Here is a 27185-nt window from a genome sequence, read left to right on the forward strand (position 1 = left end):
ATCCCTCTGTTTTTGCGGAGTTGGGACCCTTTTGATGATGGCTATCTTATTTGGGTCTACTTGCTCAGGATGGGTTTATTGATTTCAATTTCTAAATCATTGGAGGTTACTTTTCCATGTATACAAATATGAGTAATATCTGTAAAGGAACATCCTATATGTTGGAATTTACAGGGTAAGTTCCTTAGACAAAACACCAAAGGACACCACTCACAAATAGATCGCAGATCAATACACCAATATTCTTGACGTGGTTAAAACCCTCAATGAGGGAAACAGTCCACAGCCTGAGCCAACGCGGTCACTTCAGAAAATTTATTAATAAAAGAATGAAAATTTACATAAGCTTCTCTCATGAACGGTTACCCTACAAATGACCCTCCATGCTCTTTAAATAGAGATCATGGACCAATCGGGTGTTAAGCCACGGATCAAGTGTCGGTAATACTGAGGAGAGAATGAACCATCAGATCACTACATATCGTGACCATCAGATTGTAAGTTACAAAAGTACATAGTAAAGAAACACACTTTACCTAACTCTACACTAGACTAAGTTATACTTAACTATTTCCTATGTGTCGGAATATCCTAACATCCCCCCTTAAGAACAACTTGGATAGGATTGAAGGATGTACAAATATGACACAATAGGAGAAGGAAGGAGGCATTAGAACCTATTCCCCCTTAGTGACAACTTCTTGAACTCCAACCATAAATCGAAGTTTAGTAAACTTCGCCTCTGTGAGAGCCTTTGTAAAGATGTCTACAACTTGATCATCTGTTGAACAATATTGCACTTCAAGAACATGGTCATGAATGAGCTTTCTGATGAGGTGCATGTGTAGTTCAATGTGTTTGATGCGCTGATGTTGGACTGGATCTTTGCATAGTTGAATGGAACTTTGATTATCACACCAAAGTGTAGTCGGATGTTGCTGCTGAAAGACAAACTCTGACAAGATTTGACGAAGCCACATGGCTTCCTTACTAGCGTCTACGACACCACGATACTCTACTTTTTCTGAAGAAAGAGAAATGGCACTTTGTTTCTTGCAAGCCCATGTAATAGGTCTTGAACCAAGAGTGAACACATAACCTGCAGTAGACTTCCGATCATCAGGGTCACCATCCCAATCAGAATCAATAGAGGAGATGTTTCTGCACTGTAATGAATCCAAAACTGAACTTGTTATCACTCAGGTTGTTCCCTTTGACTCCCAAGGGAATACGGTCGAGGTAACCACTAAACAATCTTTTAGCTATAGGTCCTAGCCTACCTGCAACCAGAGAGGGCTCTCTCTTTATGATTTAACTTTGTTTTGGTGTAATTTTAGGCTAGTTATAATGTGCAGGATTTTGTTTTGAGTTTGGTTGGATGATGGTTTCAAATAGATCTTACATGCAGCTCTCAGAATAACTTAAACCATTGGGCAATGGAGTCAATGACTGTGTACTGCTGAAAGTGCTTGTTGGGAAAGAGGTAGTACTACAGAGCCAGATAGGTATCCATGAAACAAATCTTCAAATTTAGGAATCGATGGCATGGAATCAGGGAATGAAAGGTAGTCAAGGATCTTTCACTATGCTGATAGAGGGAAAGGTGAGAATATTATCTAGGAGCAGTTAAGAATTCCTAAACAACATTCATAATGAAATAATCAGTGCAAATATGAGCAATTAAGAATTCATATTCATGACCAATTCTGCAGAAAACATAATTAGAAACAGAGATTGAGCAAAGGGTGTATTTAAACAAGTCCTGAGCTATTCTTTTTCTCTGTCGCTGAGATCATGAAACATACATGTGAATTTAGCAAACATAGAAAAGACAAAACATGGTTTAGAAAAACTTATTGTTTCATTAAACAACACAGGAATCCTATAGCAGAACGCAGCTCATCACATTCACATCCAGACAGTGCAGAAATCATAAACTCCATCAGCTCTTTGTATTAGGAAATCTGAAAGTTACAGCGCAGCTCTTAGAGCGAAAATCATCAACCAACCCCAAATACATTCTGTGGGGAGGTATATATACAAAAAATAAGATACAAAATATCTAGTTGATGAGTTAATAACTCATAACTTCTTTACCAACTCTTGAGGAATAGTAGCTGAAAGAGTAAATGCTGCAGTAAATATTAATGTATTAGCTGTCCATCCTGTCAGAGAATTTTGACTTTTGTGACCAACTGAGTCAGCTGGGGCTGCGCTTTCAAATCTGCGTTTTTTTTCTTTTTTTGGGCTTGCTATCCCAACACTTTGCTGAGTCACTGCTCCAACCTACTCCGCCTGTTGCCTTCATGTTGTGCCTGGTGCCTGCGTACTCAACTTTGCTGACCTGTAGATGACCTGAGGTTGACCAAAAAGAGAAAGGACCGAGATCACTTTGGAAAAATTTCCAGCATTTCTTGCCACCAATCTTCTTTAGGCAGTTGATGTCTTCGTATCTTTATCAATGTTTCATCTGCCTCGGTATACCTGTAAAAATTGGGTGGGACCTCAAACAAGTGATTGATTTCATGCTCAATGTAAAATAAATTTTCCAGCTTATCATAAAGGCTCTGTCCTAATGGAGGTCATGTTTATTCTGAGGTACTTGTTGATGCTGTGATCTGATTTGAAATAAAGTTACTCATCCTGGTGGCATACTGCTCACGGGTCAACAGTCTTCTAGCGCTAGTCAATAGGCTGGGCAATCCTTTGCCTTTCAATGCTCCCATCCTCAACTTGTAATCATCTACCTCTGCCTGCATTTCCTGACACTATCTCTCCAAACTTTGCTCAAAATTTCTAAGGGTCAGCACCTTTTTTGCGGTTAGAACGGTTTCTGTCCTGTTACTAATGTCTAAGGCTGCCAACTCCTCTTTGGTGTGAGTGTCTAGGAAATGAATCATTCTGCTAGCCTGCTGAGGCATATCTCCCAGTGCTGCTCTAGCCTTTTGACTCTCAATTTGGGCTAGGCCTATTAATTCAATTTGTTCATGCACAGTTCAGATTTATTTCCACTGTCTAGTGATAGAGTGGTCAATTTTGGTCCACAAAATCTTTTTTATTTCAGCTAGAGTCTTTTCTAAATTCAACTCCTTCTCCAAGGCCTTTATTTTTTCGTTCAGGGCCTTAATTTCTCTTGTTTTTTCAGCTACTGTCACCTTGGACTTATCATATTTTCCTTCTAGATCGGCCAACTTTTCTTTGGCCTCTTTTATCTCTGTCGCCTGAAGCTCTAGCTCCTTGACAGCTTTCAGCATTTCATCCATGCTCATGCTTGATTCAAGAGCTGTTGTTGTCGCTGCTGTAGCATCTGTAGCTGTTGTAGTTGCTGGAATAATAGGAGGGGTTACTGCTGCTTGTGTAGGTGGAATAGCAGCAACAGTTGGAACCGTTTGAGGTGGCTGGGAGGTCAACTCTCCCTACTTGCCCTGCAGTGCTCTCTCCAACTCTCCCTCCATTTGAATTATTCTCTGGTTCATTTGCATCAGCAGGTCCATTGTATCCTCAACTTCTTTCTCTTGCACAAGTTCTGCTGTTTGTGGGTGCATAGTCGAGGAGAGACTCATTTGCTTTTTCAGAGCAGCAATATCATCCTCTTTTTTCTTCATTAGGGCCTTGATAGCTTTGGGATTCTTAGGATCATGCCCCAGGTCCACAATAATGTCCTCCAATGTTTTAATTCTGTTGTCTTTGGCTGTGGAGAACATTCTTTCCAAATCAAGTTGAGTATTTGTGTTCTTCAAAGATTCCTTCAATTCATGGGCCAGTGTGGCCTTGTCTGCCAGTGTGGCATAGACCATTTCCCCTATTTGCTTATGTAACTCTATTTGATCCATGGGGTGAATGTCCTTGGCCAGGACCTCTAAATTTGTCTTGACATAGTCTGCAGTTGTCTGAGGCTGCTGAACCTTGGGCTTGAAGTGGTTGAGAATCATCTTTTCTTCTTTGATGTCATATGCTGCCATCAACCTTTCCTGCTTGGCAGGTGTTGCCTTAAGAAATTGGTCATACAATTGTACTCTTAATAGTTCATTTTGAGCCTTAATTTCTTTAAAGGTGGCTTTGATGCTAGCTGGCCTCTTACTTTGCTGTGTAGAGGAAGACACCTCCATGCCATGCTGTCTGTCTTGCTCTTGTTGGAAAGAGCTTGTAGGTGTTTGTTGACTCCCTTCTCTGTCTCTCCTTGGACTTCCAAGGATTTCCTCACTGACTTCCTCCTCAAATGGAGGATCAACTCTTTGCCTTTTAGCTTCAGGCTGTTGTGTAGACCCACTAGCAGGTGTGGAGTCTTCTCGGTCTCGTTTTCTGCCTCTTTCCTCATGGGCAGGAGTCTGTAAAGCAGGCACTTGTGGTGCCTCTGTTTGCTGTGGAGGAACCTGTCCTTGAGATTATTCCATTCTCTGTTTGCTGTGGAGGAGCCTGTCCTTGAGATTATTCCATTGATGTAGCAGGCTGCTCTGTGATCACTTCTTGCTCTGCATCCATTACCTCTTGCCCTTTTGCTGTACTTGTTGCTGATGTAGATGGTCCCTGGGTGGCTTGTGTGGCTGCAGCAGCAGATGTGCCTTCTCCAATTTGATGTGGAAACTTGAATGTTACTTGCTGCAAAGAATCCAAGTCAAGAATTTTTTCTAAATCATTGACATTTTTCTCGATTATTTCCTCTTGGGTCAATTCCTCAACTAATGTGTCTTGCAGCCACTCATCTTGGTTGGCATATTGTTCAATTTATGGAAATTTACAATGGTCATAGGCAAACAGCCTGTATTTAACTCTTCTGGCACTGATAAAACCCTTCGGGTCATAAGGGACCCACCAGAAGCTCCTCTTTAACTTATATTTGTCCCTCAATATTTGATCAACATCTTGCCAACCTTCTTTCTTGTTCATAATGAAGGGGCCTAGATGGTCTTTGAATTTCAGGTGAGCTTTCTTTTTGGCACTATGAAAATGAGTGAGATCAAAATTAATGAGTTGCCTATAGTACTCCAAGGCAAACAGTCTCATTGGTACATATCTTGGGAGCCTGTAAGGACAGAGCTCACAGCCATAGATTCTAATGACAGTGTGATTTTGATAGAGATACCAATCACCTATTTTGTAACTCTTGGACAGCTGCAAGGTCTTCTGTATGTCATATGACAATCTAGGAGGAGGGGATCTCATTAGGAGACAAGAGACTAGGTATACAAATTGGTCAATGAACTCACAGTAGGAAAATGGAGAGTTTTGAACCTCATGGAAAACTGATGACCAAAAGATGATAGACCTTCTTTCACCCTTAGAATCCAACTTCTTGATGGGGCATTGGAAGCATTCAGACTGGTAATACATGAACAAATGATAGATATATGATGAATATTTAAAGACTCCCTCCCTATCCAGTTTTACTAGCTGGTCATGTATTTTGTTGGCTATGAACTTGACATAATTATACTTGTAAGCAGGGGGCTGTCCTAGACTATATGCAGATAATAACACCAACACTGTTTCATCAATGTGCTCACTTGTTTTAAAACCCAACACATAAGAGATCATATCAACTAGCAGTTTGCCCACCTCATTGAAATGGACATATAGGAAAGGAGGTGGCCCTGTAGGCTAGCAGTATGCCCTCATGAACGTCTTGGTAATTCTTGCAATCTCAGAGCTGGAAAGCTTGGAGCCTTCATCCAGCAAATAGTTCATGGAGAAAGGAAACAATAGCTGAGTCTGTTTGAAGTTGAGCATCTGGTTGATGGAGTCAAGAGTAATATGAAAAAGTATGCTCCCATATGGAGACTTAACAACTCTCTGAGTTGGCTCATAGTTCTCAACACATAAGCGGATGATCTCAGGAAAAATATTAACATAAGGAAGAAAGTAAACAGGCAAATTGGACTCCCATATGCCATACATGTCACAGTTGTTCACAAAGTTGTTTCTTAGTTGGCAAAAGGTTTGCAAGTGATTTCTGTCCCCAACTAAATCTTGAATGAGGTAATCCTTATCAACAAGAGGCATGGCTTCAAGCTCTCTGTTTGGTGGATTCATAGGAGTGATACTAAGAGCTGTTGGAGTGGCCATTATAAAAATTTTCTGTATTTGTATGTGGAGTGAAGTTTACAGTAGTAACAAATTGAAGATGACTGTCTCTGTGGATTTGCAAAGGGGTTGCAAAATGAGTTCAGTGTGAGGCAATAAGCTCCAATAGTTGTGATTATGATAAAGAGGACAATTTGCAGAGTTTTAGACCAGTTTTTCCTTCTCCTTAATGAATTGTCTGGATTCAAAAGACAGTGGGAAAAGTGCAGAGGGGAAAGGAAATAATTCTGAGCCCAATTTACTGAGGTTTCTGTAGTGGAATGTGGCAAAAGAGAACAATGCCGAGCTGTTGGCGAATTTTGTCGGGAAGCCGAGCCTTAAAATGGTTTTGCACGGTGAAATTGTGAATGGATAGGGGTTTGCAAGGTTTTCTTTTAAGCAGGGGGTGTATCAGTGAATTTAGGCAACATTTAGGCGCGACAAAGTCTTTAATATGCGAATTTGCAGGTAATTGAGCGAGTGAAATGGAGAAAATGGGAAGAACAGGGATGAACAGATGGAATTTGGCAAATACCTGGTTTTTAGTCTCCAAGGGTGGTCAAGCTGGTGCAATGGCAGATGGTGGAGCCGAATTCGAAGGTGGCAGCAGCTCAATTGGTCGGATTTTGAAATTTGGAGGCAAACGGGCAAAAACGGCAGCTGCAACTCTCCACAAAGACCAATGAAAATGACTAACAAACGGTTGAAAAATGCGTGTTTTTATAAAAATTTGGCATATTTGTGCTTTTGGCGCTTTTCCGCAATGACGTCAGCATGATGTCATCGGCGGGTCCCGGGTACGGCAGGATGACGTGGCATCTGACACGAGCGCTGACGTGGCGGTGACACGGTGGCAAGGTGTGGACGCAGGTGGACGAAGTGGCAATGACGTGGAGCAGCGGCGGGGATGCGGTGGTGATGTCACAGATGACGTGGTTGCTGATGTCAGGGGACGGAGGGTGGTATCTGGTTTTCCCCGCACCACCTTTGATCGTAGGTGGTATTGGGGGAGGGGCCTCCGAACACGCCGGGAGGCCGACATGTGGCGAGGGTACGGCAGGGAAACCTCCCATCCCCCGGATATTAACCTCCGACAGACCGGGGTTTCAAATTGACCGCCTGTTGTGGGGAAAAGTATCCGATGCAGATGACCCTAACCCTTTCTAGATGTGACAGTATCTAGCAACAACTGAATGATAAAGTTTTCATGTTCTTCTTTATGAGTATACAGATAGAATGGAAAGAAGGTCAACCAACCTGGTGTCTTGCGCTTGATTGATCCTTATCTTTCTTCCTTTGTATCCTGCTCCCAGCTCTTTGCTCTCCAAGCCGATCCAGCTACACACAAGACCTGCACAACAAGAGAGAGCAAACTAACAGATACAAGCACTCATAATCAAAGCATGGATTAGATTGCATCAAATACACATGTAAACACAAAGCATCTATGTAAAACAAGTGTATAGGAGAACATGCAAACTTTATTGATAGAAAGTAACAGGGTTCCAGAGGAAGTTACAACCAATGATGTTGGCTCCAATCCAGCAGCACCTCCTCGGCAGCAAGAACTCTCTTCTTCACCTCTAGTAAAACAATCACCCAATAATCCTGGCGGTATACCAACAGCACCTCCTTGCTTATACAAAATTCCAGCCTCCCTAGCTCTCATAGAAGAGCTCTATATATAGGGTAGAAGAGGAAAAGATGAGTCAGCTTGAGACTGACATGAAGCTGCCTTGTGTCCTCTCCATCTTCAGTTAATCTTCAGTTCCTGTGTCCACTTGGAGATCCTTGGTTACACATGGTGATCAAGTACCTCTTACTCATCACAGGGCGAATCTCATGAACCAAGTGTCAGTTTGGAAGCTTCCTGGGCAATTGACACCTTGCAGGATGACTGTGCCACTTGGCCAATCTCGCCCAGCGCAGGTAGCCTTCATAGTTTTTGACTTCCAGCGCAGGTACAGAGTGGGACAGTTGCAATACAGCGCAGAAGCTCAGTTTAGCAGCTGACATGATCCAAAATAAGCCTGTTCTGAAGTGTTTTCAGGTGGAGAACTGATTGGAAGTGCTGTTGATTGATGACCTTGTTCTTTTAGGGGTAAGAACAACATGTTTAGGGACTGAGGATCCCTGTAATTATCGACATTCCTTGCTCCTTGACGCGAGGCACAAAAATGTCTATAACAGTTGCCCCCTAAAGTATGAGGCCGTTAATCGGGTGAAATGCTTTAGCTAGAGGGTCCGAAGTTCGTTCCAGTACCGGAGGAGAGTGCCCTGTAATACAATACAATACAATACATTATCTTTCATTCAATTTCATGGTCTGGCTGAGGCGGGCATTCCCATGCTCAGCTTTTATAAATACATTTTGATACATATGACAGACGATCGTCTGTGGACAGACTGATAATCTTCTGCTGAAATTATCATCCTTTGATAGGATGATCATCTGCTGCAATGATGTACATGGCAAATGTTTTTATATTTCCTGAATATATATCGCAGCCCGGATGGATGAAACTAGATCCGGGGTCTTCAAACTCGTTCGATCTTCACTCTAAGTACAAGTCGATCCATGTGAGAATTGAGTCGAAGTCGAACATGGAAAGACATCGCTTGATTACCGGCCAATAATGAAAACCGTTAACAAGCGCGAGAGGAATCACCAATAATGACAATGACCCTCAAGGTACTGCAGTACAATTCACGTGGCGTGAATAAAGGACTTGGCGTCGAACGCCACGCAAAATCTTCTGGTCGAAGGTCATTGAGGTATACCTGTCGCCGGAAGTGAGAAACTTGCCATTGAGGCATGCAAGCTTCAAAGTACTGATGGGGGTGTTCCTAGATCAACTTCTTGGATAATGAGCTGATGTCGACAAGAAGCGATCCGTCAAAGGAGGGCCTTAATGAATCCCACATCAATGACATGGAACGGAGCTAATGATTTAGTGGAGGTGGAAACAAACTGTGATATATGAATCAGGGTGGCGATCATGAAAATGGATGAAGGATGATGTATGGTAGTGGATGGGACACGGTTGACACTTTCTGAATGACCCCTCTTGAACATATAACGACACTGATGCGATGGATCGGTAGCATTACCCCAAATGGATGGTGTGGCGAGGACCATGGTGACGAGACCAGTGAATGAGACAACCCAACCCGATGTGATACGGAGAAAAAGTGTCATGTTCAAGAGTGACTGCTACCTCTAATCTTTGATGTTCTCCCAATTTTTCCCCAGTCATTTCTGACCAGTACCTCTTTATTTTTGTCAAGCTTGAGGAGGATAACATATGCTTGTTCTATAACCTGCCCTTCGGGCAAGCCCATCGCTAAGATTTAACGAGCCTAGCGATAGGGAAACTCGTTCTCGTCTAAAGACAAGTTTGTCGCTATTTAATCATTTTAACGAGTCTAACGACAAGGAAAACTCGGTCCTTTTCATTTTTAGAGAGTCTAAAAAGGTACGGAAAGTCAACTCCATAATTCCTTTTTCGTCAGCTAATCCCTTAAGTCCGAAAAAGTATAAAACAATACAGAAGGGATGGCTGTTCGGTACTTTTAACGAGCTGAATCAGGCAAGCGCTCGATCCTTTTGTGCAATAATCCCTCAAGTCCAAAAAGATTAAAATTTAGAGGAGGGATAGCGTTCCGGTCATTTAACGAGCTGGAAGGCCAAAACTCGGCAAACTTTTCATATTTTACGAGTCAGTGAAAAGAGCTGAAAGAAGACTCGTCTTTTGAGGAACGAGTGATAAACAGGGATAGCTACAGATTCCAGGTACAGGTTGGAATTTCCAATCACGGCAGTGTCACAAGGATGGCTAGGTGAAATCACTCTTCGCAGCTGTTTCTCAAAAGAGGTAAACACACAAATGGAAGTGAATGATCGGCCAAATGAACGGTGGAGGTGGTGGATGAAAACACGATCAGGGTTCTTATGGCTAATGAATTTACGATCTCAAAAGGTTATTTACCGGTTCATTTTTTCCATGAGCTTGAACTCTGGGGGAAACTTTTGCTCACACTTTTCTATTTTTTAACGAGCATAAATTCAGGCCTAAAACTGCTCGAATTTCGCGTTTATTTTTTAACGAGCATGAACTATATGCTAAAACTGCTCGAAATACCAGTCATAAGAACGCCTCCTATAAGGATCAATTTTTTATAGAGCTTATGCCTTACTACAGTTATGCTCTTATTTGGCAAGTTTTACTTTTGCCCCACAGGCTTTCTTTGTGCAAGTTCGGAAACGGCTAATCCTACGAGTTTAAAGGGTTAGACCTACAGGTTTAAAGGGAGGACCTAAAAATTTAAAAAATTAATAGTCGTCCCTTGCTTGCATTCCAAAAGGTTGCATGCCCCCAGGTATAGGATAGAATTTCGAGGTTGCCCCTCCTCTCTTCTACTTTTGTTTTTCTTTGGGTGTTCACAGTTACTTGTCATCTTGCCAATCTAATGCTAACGATACTAGTCTTCTCGTTATTTTAAGGGGTCTTACGCAGTACTCAGACTTCCTGTCGGCCCACTTTTAACAAACAGCTATTGTGACAATAGAAGAACACTACTCAAAGATAAAACATAGGTATTATCGAGGGAGGCTTGCCTCTTTCTTATTATTCGAAGAGGGTTCGTTTTGCTGCCGCAAATCAATCCCTTCCTTCGGCGATGTTTATCATTGGGTTGTCCTAAGATGGTTACCTTCTGTCAAAACAAAATAGTCCCCCTCCTTGTAAGCTGCCCCTGCTTATCCTTCAAAACATATGTTTTGATGGGCGAGGCTGGAATTCAAGGATGTTTACTATTTGTTGCAATAAGGAAAATCCCACTTGGGCATTGCCCACTTTTTTAAACAAAGGTGAATGACTCTTTTGCCAAACACATAACTTTAACAAAAGATTATTATTCCAGAACAACCCCACTTCCTTCCACGGACGGGGTACGGACTAGTCATATTCTTCTGCGGAAATTCTTCCTTATATCCGGGGTTTCTTCTGCCCGAAGCAGACCAGGGTGCATGCCCCCTGGGTCCTAGTCTTTCTTTCCGAATCACTCGCATTCATCGGGAAGGAGGATTGGGGGCGGAGGCGAATCTTGAGCGAACAGACCATTTAGAATTGGTATTTGACTATTTGCGATGTGAGATCCCGAAAATGAAAGTTGGTCTACGAGCTTGACCACTCTTCCTTCGTGTGGAAAACACATTACTCTAAAGAGTGAGGAGACTATCGCTCCCATGCAATAAATATAGTCGCGTCCAAGGAGTAGGTTATAATCCAAGGGTCCTTGAACTACCAACACGTTCATCCTGACGGTCTTCCCCTTCAATGTAACAGGTACATCGGGGAGGATTCCTAATGGTCGACTGGTTCCTTTATCAAAACCTGAGAGATTCCTCAACTCATGTAAAAGCGCTGGGGAACCCAGTGCTTTCCAAGCAACAGAGGAAAGGATACTCACAGACGCCCCTTCATCAATGATAGTACCAGCCATGACCATTCTATAGATCTGGACAATGATTCTAAATGGTGTACTGGCTAGTAATCGGGGTCTGCCTAGTTGATTCCAATCAAAGGATACAACCAGGTTGCTTGGTGGTGGGACCGAATATACGGCCGGATACGACTCTGATGATGTTCCTTCCTGCGATGAAGGAATGGGCGCATTGCCCGGGTGCTCGTCGGAGTCGGTGCTGATAAAGAGAACCTGGATGGTGTCATCCTTGTTCTCATCAGCGAGGGTGTCACATGAAGACGACACTTCGGTGACGGTGTCATTTGAAGACGAGTCTTCAATGACGGAGTCATTGGACGATAGAACCTTTGAAGGAAGAACCGGGTCAACTTCCGTTTCGACCTTTAGACTTTCGTCTGGTCTAGATTCGGTAGGTTCCTTTTCAATGACCGACACTTCAGCTGACCACTTGAGTGGTTCAACTGGATTTTCAACTATCGAGGGATTAGGCGCGAGTTTTTTATATCCAGGCGGAAGTCGCAACGGTGACACCGGGCGATCTTCCAAAACTCTCTTGGCCTCATCTAAGAATGGACATTTGTGGATGGCATGACTACCTTCACACAATAGACAGGGTGATCTTGGTCCCCTTCTTCGTCCTTCACTCTCGCTAGTTGACGGAATGCAATCAACTTGACAACCAGAGGTTGATGCTACCGGATTGTGCAACCTTGGGGACCAGTCCTTCAGTATCCGGGGAATACAAGGACAATCACGATGGAAATGGATCCCTTTGCAAATGACACATGGCGATTTAGGCCCGGTCGGTGCAGTGTGTGGGTTTTTGTCAGTTTTCTTCTGCTTGCCCCCAGTCGCCTTCGCCAGAGGCTCCTTCTGCTTCTCTCCTCTCTTCTTCTTCTCCTTCTTCTCCTTGGGAGGCTGACTTTTGCCGGCTCTACCCTGCGAAGATGAAGGATCAGAGGAAGTATCACAAGAAGTAGAAGGCTGGTGGGTAGTTCTAGATTGTTTTGACAGTTGATTCGACTGCTCAGGATTAGTGGCGATTTGGACAACATTAGTTGAAAAGAGCCAAACAGGAAGGCCGATTGTCAATCCTGGAAGTGACAATGTAGCCATATGAGGCGCACCAACATCTCCCCAAGAGGAGAAGGGATTTGGACTTCCGCCAAGGTTACTTCCTTGGTTGGTGGGCTCCATACTTTTCAACTGAAAGATCAACGTGGGAATAACAGGTGATTATGTTCCGATTTAAGATAAATTTTATTTACGATGCTTTTAGACACAAACTTGCTTTTTCATGTTTTAAGAGTCGAGAAAAAGCTAAAGATGACTCTAGTCGCCTTCGATGTATTAACGAGCCCGAAGTGACAAATGCTCGGTTGGACTTTTTCAGTTATAGAGTTTGAAAAAGGCCAAAAGAAACTGCTCTGGAGATCTAGGCAGAGGGAGTGCCAAACCTTTCGCGAAACCACAGAATACGTTTTACGGTACGGGTGGTCGATCTTCGTGAATGCTGTGTTCACTGCATCGCGATCAGTAGGGCGGCCGACACGGTTTCCTAAGGATAAAGGATGAAAGCCTATAGGGGTCTCCCAATATACGCGACGGTACGCGGGAGCTCAAATCCGTGTTAGTGCCACCGACTCTCAGGAGGAATCACCCACCTTCGTAGAGATCGACAGTCACTATGTTTAACGACGCCGGAACATGTCTCTACCTAGACCTCTAGATGTTTGCGTTAAATTCCAAAGCGTTGTTATGTAAATTAAATTTATTTTAATGTTGATCTTTCTTAGTAGTTTGCCTTTCAGGTTCGCCACGAGATGTATATATACAACTTCCTATATGCAATCTAAGAATGAGAAGCAAAATCTTTTCAGTCTTTCAACTTTGAAAACCTTAATCTACTTGAGGAAAGAGTAAGACACAACTTTTCCACAGATCAAAGAACACACACTATAATGCACATTTCCCTAAATCATCATATATACAGTCAAATGCAAAATGCACAATGCATGTATTTCTTTTCGTTTTCCTTAATGTTGATGCTTAACAAAAGGAAACTGTTGTATGATTTTCGAATTAACTTTCAAGTATGAATAAACAAGCTTGTCCACAATCAGAAGAACACCTTATGAAAGACTTGTTTAAAATACAAGAAAAATACAGATTCAAACCATAAAGTGAAAACAAACCAATCCAAAACAGCTATGAACAGCAATAACACTAACTCATAAGATCGCAATCTAAGAGGTCAAGGCTGTAGGTTTGCTTTTCACTATGAGAAATTGTAACTGAAACAAGAAATACTGAAAGAACGTTTACAATTTCATCACACAACTGAGGCAGAATGAAGTCAAGGAGATGAGGTATACAGCAAATACATTAACCAGCAATCAATCAGCCAAAAACAAGTGCAAACAGGGCCAAGACACAGAGGAAGAGTTAAGCTAGCCTAAGGCCAACTGGACCAGCGCAGGTACTGGTCTGCCAGTTTCACTCTCAGCGCAGTTCCCGAAGGGACTACCTGCGCTGTAATGCAGACTGCCTGTGGACAGCCTGCACTGACTTACGAGAGTTACGTCTGCTAACAATTCCGGGTCATAAAAAGCTCAAAAATGTACTGTTTTGACTGAAATAAAATGCTATGGGTTAAGTACAGGTAAAGGGATGATCAAGAGGATAAAGATCTATCACAAAGAGTAAAGATCTACCTGTAGATTAGCTCTTTAAATCTTGAAGTTGCTCAGCAAAGGAGCAAGAGTAGCAAACCCTCTACTTCGCTTTTGATATAGTCAAAAGCTTTTCGATTCGGTACTCGGTTCTTCAAGATAGAAATAGCAAAATACTACAAATAACAACAACAAGATACTAGGATCTCCCCAGTGGAGTCGCCAGTTTGTTGTGGGGAAAAGTATCCGATGCGGATGACCCTAACCCTTTCTAGATGTGACAGTATCTAGCAACAACTGAATGATAAAGTTTTCATGTTCTTCTTTATGAGTATACAGATAGAATGGAAAGAAGGTCAACCAACTTGGTGTCTTGCGCTTGATTGATCCTTATCTTTCTTCCTTTGTATCCTGCTCCCAGCTCTTTGCTCTCCAAGCCGATCCAGCTACACACAAGACCTGCACAACAAGAGAGAGCAAACTAACAGATACAAGCACTCATAATCAAAGCATGGATTAGATTGCATCAAATACACATGTAAACACAAAGCATCTATGTAAAACAAGTGTATAGGAGAACATGCAAACTTTATTGATAGAAAGTAACAGGGTTCCAGAGGAAGTTACAACCAATGATGTTGGCTCCAATCCAGCAGCACCTCCTCGGCAGCAAGAACTCTCTTCTTCACCTCTAGTAAAACAATCACCCAATAATCCTGGCGGTATACCAACAACACCTCCTTGCTTATACAAAATTCCAGCCTCCCTAGCTCTCATAGAAGAGCTCTATATATAGGGTAGAAGAGGAAAAGATGAGTCAGCTTGAGACTGACATGAAGCTGCCTTGTGTCCTCTCCATCTTCAGTTAATCTTCAGTTCCTGTGTCCACTTGGAGATCCTTGGTTACACATGGTGATCAAGTACCTCTTACTCATCACAGGGCGAATCTCATGAACCAAGTGTCAGTTTGGAAGCTTCCTGGGCAATTGACACCTTGCAGGATGACTGTGCCACTTGGCCAATCTCGCCCAGCGCAGGTAGCCTTCATAGTTTTTGACTTCCAGCGCAGGTACAGAGTGGGACAGTTGCAATACAGCGCAGAAGCTCAGTTTAGCAGCTGACATGATCCAAAATAAGCCTGTTCTGAAGTGTTTTCAGGTGGAGAACTGATTGGAAGTGCTGTTGATTGATGACCTTGTTCTTTTAGGGGTAAGAACAACATGTTTAGGGACTGAGGATCCCTGTAATTATCGACATTCCTTGCTCCTTGACGCGAGGCACAAAAATTTCTATAACACCGCCCACCCTTAGATATGGAGTGCTGGCCATCAGACGGTTGGCAGGGCGATTGGGTGGCGTGCAGTTAGGCGCGGGACCCTCCCGCTATATTAAAATAATTATGCGCCAAGGGGGTCAGAAAACTTTGGAAATGTGGGTTTTGTGGGTTGGGTTTATGCAGGGGGAAATGATAATTTAATGTTTAATGAAAACATTTAAACATTAACCTTGGGAAAATGACTGCAGAGTGGTAGAATTGTAAGGTTTTGATGGGTAGAGGAGTGGGGAAAGAGGTTATTAACTTAACCAAATGTTAAGTTAACTCCGGAGTTAGGACGTGGAAGGGTTCATAATAGTCCCAAATGGACTATTATTTCCCAAAACTATATATACATAGCTATAATGCTATAGGGTGGGATTTTTAATATATTTTGGGGTTTTTTACATAGTTTTTTGTAGAAAATAGGGGTGGGAAAGTAGTTAGGGAGCTATACAATAGAATTAAAAGTTAATTTGAGTTTGTGAGGTGAAGGAGTAGGGCAGAGGCTAAGTTTATGAACTAAAACTTAGACATAGGGATGAATGGAATATGGAGAAATGACTTTTACACAAGAAATGTGGCTTCTCTTCATTGAGGAAAGCCAAAACTTGACTTGATTTTCTCAAGAATGAAGTGCAAGTAGGACTGGTTGGGCAGATCCCAAAGTCCTCAAGGGGGTGTTAGTGAGAAACTTTTAGGGGGAGTGAAGGGGAATTAGACATGCTTCCATAGTTCTGCCATTAAACATCTGCTTTGAGATTTCTATTCCTTGATGAGATGGACCTTGTTTGACAATACAAATGTGATCCAAATCCTACTTCCGCAACCTCAAACTACCTACCCAGCCTAATACACCTAACATTTTTTCTTCCTTTTGAATGGGTGCACTTAGCCTTGCAAACCCTGATTATCCTCTTTTCTTTTGACTGCCCTCCTATCTAAATCTACCCTTATCTCTTCCAAGGGCCCAGATTAAGCAGTTGGGCTCCTTAATTTCTCTACCTAGCTAGTGATCTTCCAAGCTTGAACTGTTTGGACAGATATTGTTTCTCTATTCTACAACCTCAATTTAAACATGGCATGGTCTAGATTGAACTGTTGGGCCATCCATCAAGCTAGAAGTGGCATCTTGGCTAGCCACTTTCCTAGTCATTCTTTGGGGTTCATTTTTATCATTTTTTCTGACCAAATTAGTCTTTTTTCCCTTTGATAATTCTTTTAGGGCATACCCTCTTCACATTTTTTAACTTTTCTCTAATGCCTTTTTACAAAATATGGAACCTTTGCAGCATGAAAAGATGAACATATTTAGCACTTCCACTGTCAATCATGAAAAATGAAACCTATTGGTATAGGAACCTAACAGTAATGTACCTCGATCATTACGAAGTATTCTTTTAGCTACTTTCCAATGACTTTCATGTGGGTTTTGCATAAACCGACCAATAAGGCCAACAACAAAGGAAAGGTCAGGATGAGTATGGGTCAGATACAAAAGTTTTCCTACAAGTTGATGGTATAAGGTAGCATCAACTTCAGGGGAAGTACAAGTGACTGAAAGTTTGGCTCCAGACTGAAAGGGAGAAGGGGCTGGCTTACAGTCTTCCATGTGAAAATGGCGTAGAAGATCACATGCATACTTGGACTGGGAAAGGGAAATACCTTTCTTGGATTGCAAGACTTGAAGACCAAGAAAATAATGCAAGTGTCCTAAGTCTCTCATTTCGAAATTCTTTTTAAGGCTGGACTTCACATGGTTTATAAGGTTGGGATCACTACCAGTAAGGATAAGATCATCAACATAAGGCACAAGAATGATAAGAGACTTGCCCACTTTATTGGTGTAGACAATATTGTCAGAATGACACCTAGAAAAACCAGTTTTTAAAAGAAAGCTATCCATTTTGGCATACCAAGCCCGAGGGGCTTGCTTGAGACCATAAAGAGATTTCTTAAGCCGACATACAAGGCTGGAGTCTATTTCTATAAATCTAGTAGGTTGTTCCATATATATTTCTTCATGCAAGTTCCCATGCAAGAAGGTAGATTTAACATCCATCTGATGGACTTCCCATTTGAAAGAGGCAACAAGGGAAAGAACAAGGTGGATAGAGTTCATTTTGGCAACAAGGGAGAAGGTTTCAATATAGTCAATTCCTTCAACTTGTGAAAAGCCCTTAGAAACAAAACGAGCGTTATGCTTATCAACTTTTCCATCTGGTCCATACTTGGTTCTGTAAACCCATTTGCATCTAACAAATTTTCGTCCCTTTGGAAGAGGAACAAGATCCCATGTATCATTTGCCAATAATGAATGCTATTCTTCATTCATAGCTGCATCCCAATATGGATGTCCTGAAGCTTCTGCAAAGGTTTCAGGATCACAATTCGCTGAAGCTTGTGCTAGTAAAGAAGAGGCTCTATTGAACTGAAAACATGTACGTCATTGATCTGTAGTGTTACCTGCAAGAGCACCTGCTGCATCTCGAGTAGCACATACCCATTTTGGAAGCTGAGGAGCTGAAGGAGGATCCTAGGAAGGTGGGGGAGGATTGTCATCTTCGCTGTCATCATCTCAAGAAAAAATATTTTCAGAAGTAGAAGGGATAGAGAGAGGTGGCACATCCCCCGAACTAGGCTTGTAGGCCGATATATTTTCAGCAAACATTACATCTCTTCTAATGATAACATTTTTGGACTTAAGTGGAATAAATCTATATCCTTTGACATCTTCAGAATATCCAACAAAAATACATTTTTCACTCTTGGGTTCTAAAGCTTTATATTTCTCATTTGGAATATGGGCCCACGCTTCACTTCCAAAAACACAAAAGTGACTTACATATGGTTTAATTGAGCTCCATGCTTCTTCTGGAGTGATATTCTTTAAAACCTTAGTAGGAGTGCGATTTACTATGTAATTTGCACAATTAATTGCTTCTGCCCAAAAATTAAGACTAAGTCCTTTAGATTGAAGCATACAATTAGCCATTTCCTTTAAGGTGCGATTCTTCCTTTCAACTACACCATTTTGTTGTGGAGTATGTCAGACCAGGAGGTAACTCCTCAAATGAAATTGTATTATTCATTTAGGTTGTTCATTATTATATACAAGAGGGAGAGATTGTTCAGTTTCATCTCCCGATGACTCTCCATTTCCTCTATTATTTATTTACACTAATTATAGTTGTTCACCCAATCCCTATGATTAGGTGTCAACATTCCCCCCTTAATCTGAAGGGATGTTGGTGAGTCCAAGCATCATTCTAAATCTTTCAAGATTTTCTCTTCCAAGTGCTTTGGTGAAGATGTCTGCAATATGCTCATTAGTAGAACAATGACGAAGATGGATTGTTTTGGCCTCAACATGATGTCGAATTAGATGATATTCTGTATTGATGTGATTCGTTCGATCATGGAACTTTGGGTTCTTGGCCAACTTTATTACCGAGGTATTGTTAATCATGAGTGGAATCAATTGTACTTGTTTTACTTGCAAATCTTCCAGAATTTTCCTGAGCCACACAATTTCTTTTGTTGCCTCAGTTGCTGCCACATATTCTGCCTCTGTTGTGGAATCTGTTGGAACTGATTGTTTGCGTGATCTCTAGGAGACAGCTCCTTATCCAAGACTCATAGCATAACCTGAAGTAGATACCCTAGTTTCTTTGTCTCCATCGAAGTCTGAATCAGAGTATCCAATCAAGTTGAAGTCGACCACCTGTGTATACTTGAGTCCAATGTCTTGAGTTCCCTTCAAGTACTTTAGAACTATTTTTACAACAGACAAATATCCCCAACAAGGATTTTGCATAAACTTGGAGAGGATTCCAACAACAAACGAAATGTCTGGTCTGGTAGTAGTCAGGTAGTTGAGAATTCCTACAAGCTACCTATACTTTGTTGCATCCTCAAATTCTTTTCCTTCAATGGATGTGAGCTTTAAGTTTTGTTCCATTGGAGTAGTTAGAGGATTGCATTCAATCATGCCAAACCTGTTCAATAGATCTCCAATGTACTTCTTTTGAGAAATGAATATGGACTTCAGATGTTGAGTTACTTCAATACTAAGATAGTAATGAACATAGCCCAAATAAGTCATTTCAAAATATTTCCTCAATTCCTTCTTTACGGATGCAATGCAGCTCTCATTGTTCCTTGTCATCAAAAGATCATCTACATATACCACAAGATATGCAACTATTTTTACAACCTTCTTGACATACAAAGTTGCATCATCAAGATCATAATGTTTGAAATTGAGTTTTAGAAGATGCTCAATTAGTTTTTCATACCAGGCTCGCGATGCTTGTTTGAGGCCATACAAGGATTTCAAAAGTTTGCATACTTTATGTTCATGTCCTTTCATAGCAAATCCTTCAGGCTGGGACATAAAAACATTCTCTTTTAGATCTCCATTCAAGAAATAGTTTTTGCATCCATTTGATGGACTTTCCAACCGTTCTGAGCTACTAGGGAAAAGAGTGTCCGGATGGTAGCCCATTTTGCTATGGGGTCAAAAGTCTCCTCATAATCAACCCCTTCCTTCTGTGAAAAACCTTTTTCCACAAGCCTAGCTTTGTGCTTATCAAGTGAGCCATCAACTTTATACTTGTTCTTGTAGACCCACTTGCAGCCAATTGGTTTGGTTCTGAATGGAGGATCAACCAGCTTCCAAGTGCCATTCTTTATCAATGCATCATACTCCTTTTGCATTACTTCTTTCCATTCATCATGAGAAGCAACTTCTTTGAAGGAATTTGGTTCAAAATCTGTAGACAAATTAAATTCACAATCATAAGAAACATCCATATCAACTGGTGAATCAGAGTCATCTACATCACCTCCATTTTGTCGGGTTGAATTTCTAGTTCTTGTCTTTCCAACCTCATTGGGATGAACACTTTCAAGTGCCTTTGTTAGCCACTTTGGGGGACCTTTCTGAGATGGTCCAAGCTACTCCCTTGATTGAGTTGGGACTGAATCAAGATTAAGTCTCCCAATTCTGTCAATCACATCACTCAAAGTATCATTCGTTGTTAGAGTTTTATGCGGGGGAGAGAGTGCTTCAGAAGAAGATTCCACAGGTTGATCTAATATAGGAATCCCCCCCTTCAAGATGTGGAATCTAATTATCAAATTCTTGAAATGATTTTGCATTTGCGAATCTATCCAAGCGATCAAGTTTCCGCTCAACAACATTGTCAGTTATGGATGATTCAAGAAAGATTACATCTCTATATACACCAAAATTTTTATTGACTTCATCATAGAGATGGTATGATTTGGAGGTTTTTGAATACCCTAGGAAGATACACTTATGACTTCTTACACCAAGTTTGTTTCTATGTACCTTTGGTATCAAGGCATAAGTTGTGGAACCAAAGACCCTAAGATGCTTTACTGAAGGAATGTGCCCATACCACATTTCATAAGGAGTCTTGTTTCTAGTAGCATTAGATGGACATCTATTCTTTACATATACAACACATAGAACTACATCAGCCCAAAACAACAATTTTACATTTTTGAAAAACATCATGGAGCGCACCATATTTAATATTGTCCTATTCATTCTTTCAGCTACTCCGTTCTGTTGGGGATTATAAGGCACAATTGTTTGATGTTTGATCCCATGTTGGCAAAGATAGCTTTCAAATTCATTTAAAGTGTATTCTTTTCCATTATCAATGCGAATAGAGCCAATATGAGATTGTGCATCATTTTCAATCCATGTATGAAAGTTCTTGAATGTTTGAAAAGCATTAGATTTGTTCTTCAATAAATAAACCCAACACATTCTGGTGTAGTCATCAATAAATGTCATCATATATTTATTTCCATTTGTAGAAGCAACAGGCATTGGACCACATAAATATAAATGAATGAGTTCAAGTTTTCTATGTGCTCTGGCATGTGAATCATGAAAATACTATTTTATATGCTTTCCTAGAATTCAAGCATCACATTGCTTAAGTCTCCTAGGAATTGTAGGCAAACTAGTAACACCATTTTTCTTCAACAAGTGGAGCCTGTCATAGTTTAAGTGTCCAAATCTAGCATGCCATAATAAACTTGATGGAAATGTACCTTCTTCATAATGAGAATTGTATGAGAAATTTTGTGCACGAGCAGAGGTACCCTGTAGCTTGAGAAGGCTTTCTTCTTCTATCCCCGTCATGACAAGTGAGTAGTCTGATGCTTTTCTCACCTCAAGCTTGCCATCAAACATATGAATGGAGTGTCGTTGTTGGTGGATGTGGACCAAAGACAACAAGTTTCTCCTCAGCTGTGGGAGATATAGAACATGATGTAGAAGAAAGTCTAGAAGACAAGGCAATTTAAGCCTGATTGTGCCAAGCCCTGATGGCTTGAGTTTTGATTTTTCTGCAAAGTATACTGCTCCATCAACTTTTTTAGTAAATTCTTCAAAAAAATCTCTTCTAAAAGTCATGTGGCAAGTTTCTCCTGAATCAAGAAACCGATAATTTTTCCAAGAAGCAAGTGAAGCATTAAATAAGTCTTCATTTACTCCAATATTACAGTGTGCCATAACATAGTGAGCGGATTAAGGTGCTTTACCTTTCTCTTCGTCATTAGTTTTACCTTTGGGTTGGTTTCTTTCCTACTCAATTCTGTCCCAAGGCAACTTGCATGTGGATAAATCCATCTCTTTTGCAGCATATGCAGTGAAAATCCGACTTTTATCCTTGAGAGTGTCTGCCCCCCCTGCCTCTGAAATTTCTTCCTCTTCCTCTTCGACCACCTCTTCCTCTAGAAGAATATTGAGCACGATTCTTCTCTCTATGTGCAAGACATACAACCTATTTAGAAGACCGAGGAGCTGTCTTCTTCCCAAAATATTTCTCTCTTTCAACAAATTCTTTCACAAGGGAGTCAAAGGTAATATCTTTGAGGTTTCCATTTGCTTGCAATGACTCAAGATAATTTGAGTGAGTGGGATAAAGTGCCTTGAGAAAAGCTATCAGAGGAGTGTCTAGTTCAAAATTAGTAACTTTGATATCATGCATAATAGATTTTACTTCTAATGCAAGAGCAAGAGGATCATCATTTTGTTGTTGAAAATGCAACAAGGTGATGGAGCTTAGTGAAAAGAAGTCGCCTTCACTAAGTGGGCCCGCAGGCTATTTTTGGCTCAAAGTCTATTTTTAGACATATGGATCATGGTCTATGAGTTGCAGGATGCTATTTGTGGATGATTGGTCATGTTGGTAAAAATAGATGGACTTCTATTTTTAGACATATGGGCGGAGTCTATTTTTAGACTGCCAGGCTAAAAATAGAACAGTCGAATATTATTAGCTCTTAATAATATTTGGACTATAAACATTATCTTATCCTCTTGGAGCACTTCAGTTCGAGCTACAGATGTGGCACATGCAATTGCCAGAAGGAAATACGCTTTTCTTATGGGTCAGTTGAGCTATTGCATGATGGACTTCAGTTAGAACTCAAGTGATTGAGTTTGGTGGAGTTGATGGAGTTGTGTTCAGTTTGACTTGGTTGAACTAGTTGTATTTAGTCTAACTGCAGAATACACTAGTGATGAGTGATGTGAATTAATTATTAATTAATTCACTAATTATTAACTCATAAAGCAACTAAAGAATACATTAGTTAACTCAGTGCATGGACAGTTCAGTGGAGACAGGTGTTAGAGGTGGAGACTACTATTAGTTGTGACTATAGCTGTGCATGAGATTTTCACAATCATTGATGGAGATTTCCAATGAGGATTGCGCAGTACAAACCAAGGGAATTCGCACTTGGATTGCAGGTATTCTCACATTGGATTGCGTAGTAGAGGCAGGCAGACAGTGGAGGAGGTTTGAACCTGTGACTTGATTCAGATCTGAGCTAGTTTGTGTGTAACAGGTGGAGATAGTACTGAGTACTTGTGAGGAGTATTGTACTATGTATTTTTACATGTTATCTATCATTATAATATAAAGATAGTTGGGGGTTTTCAGCTGTATGCTTTCCCCAGTACATACTATGTTAATGTGCGCATGCGATTGATGTTTCATTGTTTTTAATTCTGCAAAATTGATGATCAACGTAGAGGAGGTTATGTATTATGCATGCATTCCACAAATAGTGTATAATCAGGATAATCTCTGTGAATAAGTGTTATATTATTCAAAATTTATATATGGTATCAGAGCAGAGTTGATCATCAGATCTATTATTCAGAAAGTGATTACATTTTATTTCTTCAGGCAGAGTCTGTAATCGGGCCAGGTAGCATCTGGATTCATCCTTCTTTTGGAAGGTGAGATATCTGGTAAAAGCCCATACAGTCAATCTCTGTACGAGAAATACTTTGTTCTCACGAATTTTAGATCAGAACCAGTTGAGTTTTGAGCTGGTGGAATTCGAATTTGCAGCAGCGTTTTCTTGGTGTCAAAGTTGAAATGTCTTTCAACGGAGTGCGATTGGAGTATGCCCTTGAAGGCAGCTCGAATTATATTGCATGAAAAGATAGGATGGAGGCGGTGTTAGATGAAAATGGGTTGAAGGATTTCATAGAGGTTGAGGTCCCATAGCCTACTGATGCTGCTCACGTTGAGGCTTGGCAAAAGAAGACAACAAAGTATCGAAGGATTCTGTTGGAGGGCGTGAAGGATCACATTGTATCCAGCCTGCATGGAAAGGCTTCTCCATACTTGATGTGGAAAGCGTTGAAAGATTTATTCCAAAGCAAGAGCAACTAGAGGAAGTTGGCACTCAAGGATAAACTCAAAAACATTAAGTGTGAGAGTAGAGACAGTATGCCCAAGTATCTCACGAAGTTCACCCAATCTGGGAAGTGTGGGGGTGACTGTCGATGATGAGGACTTGGTGAGATTGGCTCTCGTTGGTCTTCCGAAGAGTTCGCATTCCTATTAGGACTCTGTCAATGGTCAGGAGAAATTTCTAGGATGGGAGAGACTTTGGTAGGATCTTGTGCAAGAGGAGATCAGGCGGAATACCAGGGACAGATCTTCATCAAAGGCATCGATGAAGAAAATTGCGCTTTGGCTGCCAAAGAAAAGAAGGGGAAGGAGAAGGTTTCTCTTTCAGAATCCAGTTCTTCCAATGATGGGAAGAAGGTTGACAAATCGAAAGTGCGATGATTTCATTGTGATGAGGTGGGCCATTATGCTGCAAATTGTCTACGGAGGAAATCCAAGAAGGATCCGGGGAAGGATCTGAAGGTGAGGCACTTGCTTCACAGTTTGAGTTGGATTTCACACTCTTCGCATGCATGGTTTCATCCATGGTGGGAAGTGGTTGGTTTCTTGACAGTGGAGCTTCTTTCCACATGACCGGTGACAAGAGTTTGTTTAGTACTTTGGAGGAGAAAGATCTCCAGATACTCATAACGATGGGTAATGATGAGAAGTATAGTGTCTCAGGTGTAGGCACGGTTATTTTTCAGAGGGAGCATGGAGCTAGCCTTACCTTGACCGATGTCAAGTATGTACCAGGACTGAAGAGAAACTTGGTGTCGGTCGCGATGCTGGAAGACAGAGACTATGATATAGTCTTCAGTAAGGGAAAGGTTTTCCTTAGACACATCATCACTAGACAGGTGAAGCAGATTGGTTCACGGGTCAAGAACCTGTATGCTCTTAAGGTTCAAGATGCATGCAAAACCTTGAGCAGTGAGGCAACTGATGGAGACTTGGTGGTTGAGAGGGAGCGTATATTACCTCTCAACATGCAGAGCCAGAAGAAGTCTCAGACGATTGTGGAGGAGCCACGATTGGTGCAGTAGCTTCAGGAGGTTGTGGAGCAGCCACAACAAGGGAAGCTGAGAGGAGATCGAGTAGAGACATCTACTCATGCAGAGACCTCCAGTAGGGGAAAACTTCGAGGCAGGTGGGCTGAGGGATCGCATGCAGCCATACCTCCATGTAGGAGGTGGGGTGATGTGGATTGATCGTCACAAGGAGGAGGGGCAGGATCCTTAAGGTACCCAACCTCTTGGATGAGACCTTGCTATGAGAGCCCCGATATGGAGTAGCAGGAACTGGTTGATTGGGTAGAGACAGATGTGGATGGAGTGGCAGAGAGAGAGATAGTGCAGGAAATCCCAGGATAGCGCATAGCTAGCAGGCTGCAGCAATGAGAGAGGCACAAGTGTTTTGCACAGTGCTAGGTGGCATAGAGAGGTGTGCAATGGTGCGAGATGCATGGAGATGTTGCAGTAGTGCAGATGTCAGAGAGGGAGCACTTGTCAGCAGTAGGTAGAGCTTCAGCATCAGAGTATGTTCCTAGCCCAACAGAGTGGTTAGTTGGGAGTGTTTTGTTCCAAGTGTTGTTGGAGCAAGTGAACTGGGCAAATGTGTTGCATGCAGAACATTTCAGAGTTGCAGGATAGGGGTTGCAGATAATCCATATCTTGTTGAGAGGGAGTGTTGAAAATGCAACAAGATGATGGAGCTTAGTGAAAAGAAGTCGCCTTCACTAAGTGGGCCCACAAGCTATTTTTGGCGTAAAGTCTATTTTTAGGCTATGTCTATTTTTAGACATATGGATCATGGTCTATGAGTTGCAGGATGCTATTTGTGGATGATTGGTCATGTTGGTAAAAATAGATGGACTTCTATTTTTAGACATATGGGCGGAGTCTATTTTTAGACTACCAGGCTAAAAATAGAACAGTCGAATATTATTAGCTCTTAATAATATTTGGACTATAAACATTATCTTATCCTCTTGGAGCACTTCAGTTCGAGCTACAGATGTGGCACATGCAACTGCCAGAAGGAAATATGCTTTTCTTATGGGTCAGTTGAGCTATTGCATGATGGACTTCAGTTAGAACTCAAGTAATTGAGTTTGGTGGAGTTGATTGAGGAGTTGATGGAGTTGTGTTCAGTTTGAATTGGTTGAACTAGTTGTATTTAGTCTAACTGCAGAATACACTAGTGATGAGTGATGTGAATTAATTATTAATTAATTCACTAATTATTAACTCATAAAGCAACTAAAGAATACATTAGTTAACTCAGTGCATGGACAGTTCAGTGAAGACAGGTGTTAGAGGTGGAGACTACTATCAGTTGTGACGATATTTGTGCATGAGATTTGCACAATCATTGATGGAGATTGCCAATGAGGATTACGCAGTACAAACCAAGGGAATTCGAACTTGGATTGTGTTATCACTCAGGTTGTCCTTAAAGCTCCAGAAAGGGATACGGCCGAGGTAACCACAGACCAACTTTGGACTGCAGGTTCTAGCCTGCCTGCAGTCAGAGAGGGCTCTCTCTTTTGGATTTAGCTTTGTTTAATGGATGATTTTAGGCTAGGTATGATGCACAGGGGTTTGTATTGTTTTTGGTGGGAAGGAAGACATTTCAAGTAGAGAGGCAAGACATAGTCTGGTAAGTTTTCAAACCATTGGGCGTGGAGTCGAGGAGTGGGACTGCTGGTGCGTTTCTTGGTCACATGAGAAATAAGGAGCAAGGTAGATGCTCATGAAACAAAGCTGAAAGCTTATAAGGATGGGCTGAGGGATAAGGAATGAGAGGCAACAAAGAATCTCTCATTAAGCTTAAAAGGGGGAAAGTGAATGAACTCTATCTAGGAGCAATTAAGAATTCCTAGACAACTGTCAAAGATGAATGGATTAGGGG

General features: G+C 41.4%; 1 pseudogene; it reads left to right on the top strand.

Moving 5' to 3' along the window:
- The first annotated feature begins 6545 nt into the window (after window positions 1-6545).
- Window positions 6546-27185, top strand: part of LOC149256710 (uncharacterized) — a 173732-nt pseudogene continuing 153092 nt past the window's right edge.

This window comes from Pinus tabuliformis, chromosome 7 (assembly GCF_031772625.1).
Source record: "Pinus tabuliformis cultivar Carrire ecotype Pingquan chromosome 7, CPIR1, whole genome shotgun sequence".
NCBI lineage: Eukaryota > Viridiplantae > Streptophyta > Pinopsida > Pinales > Pinaceae > Pinus > Pinus tabuliformis.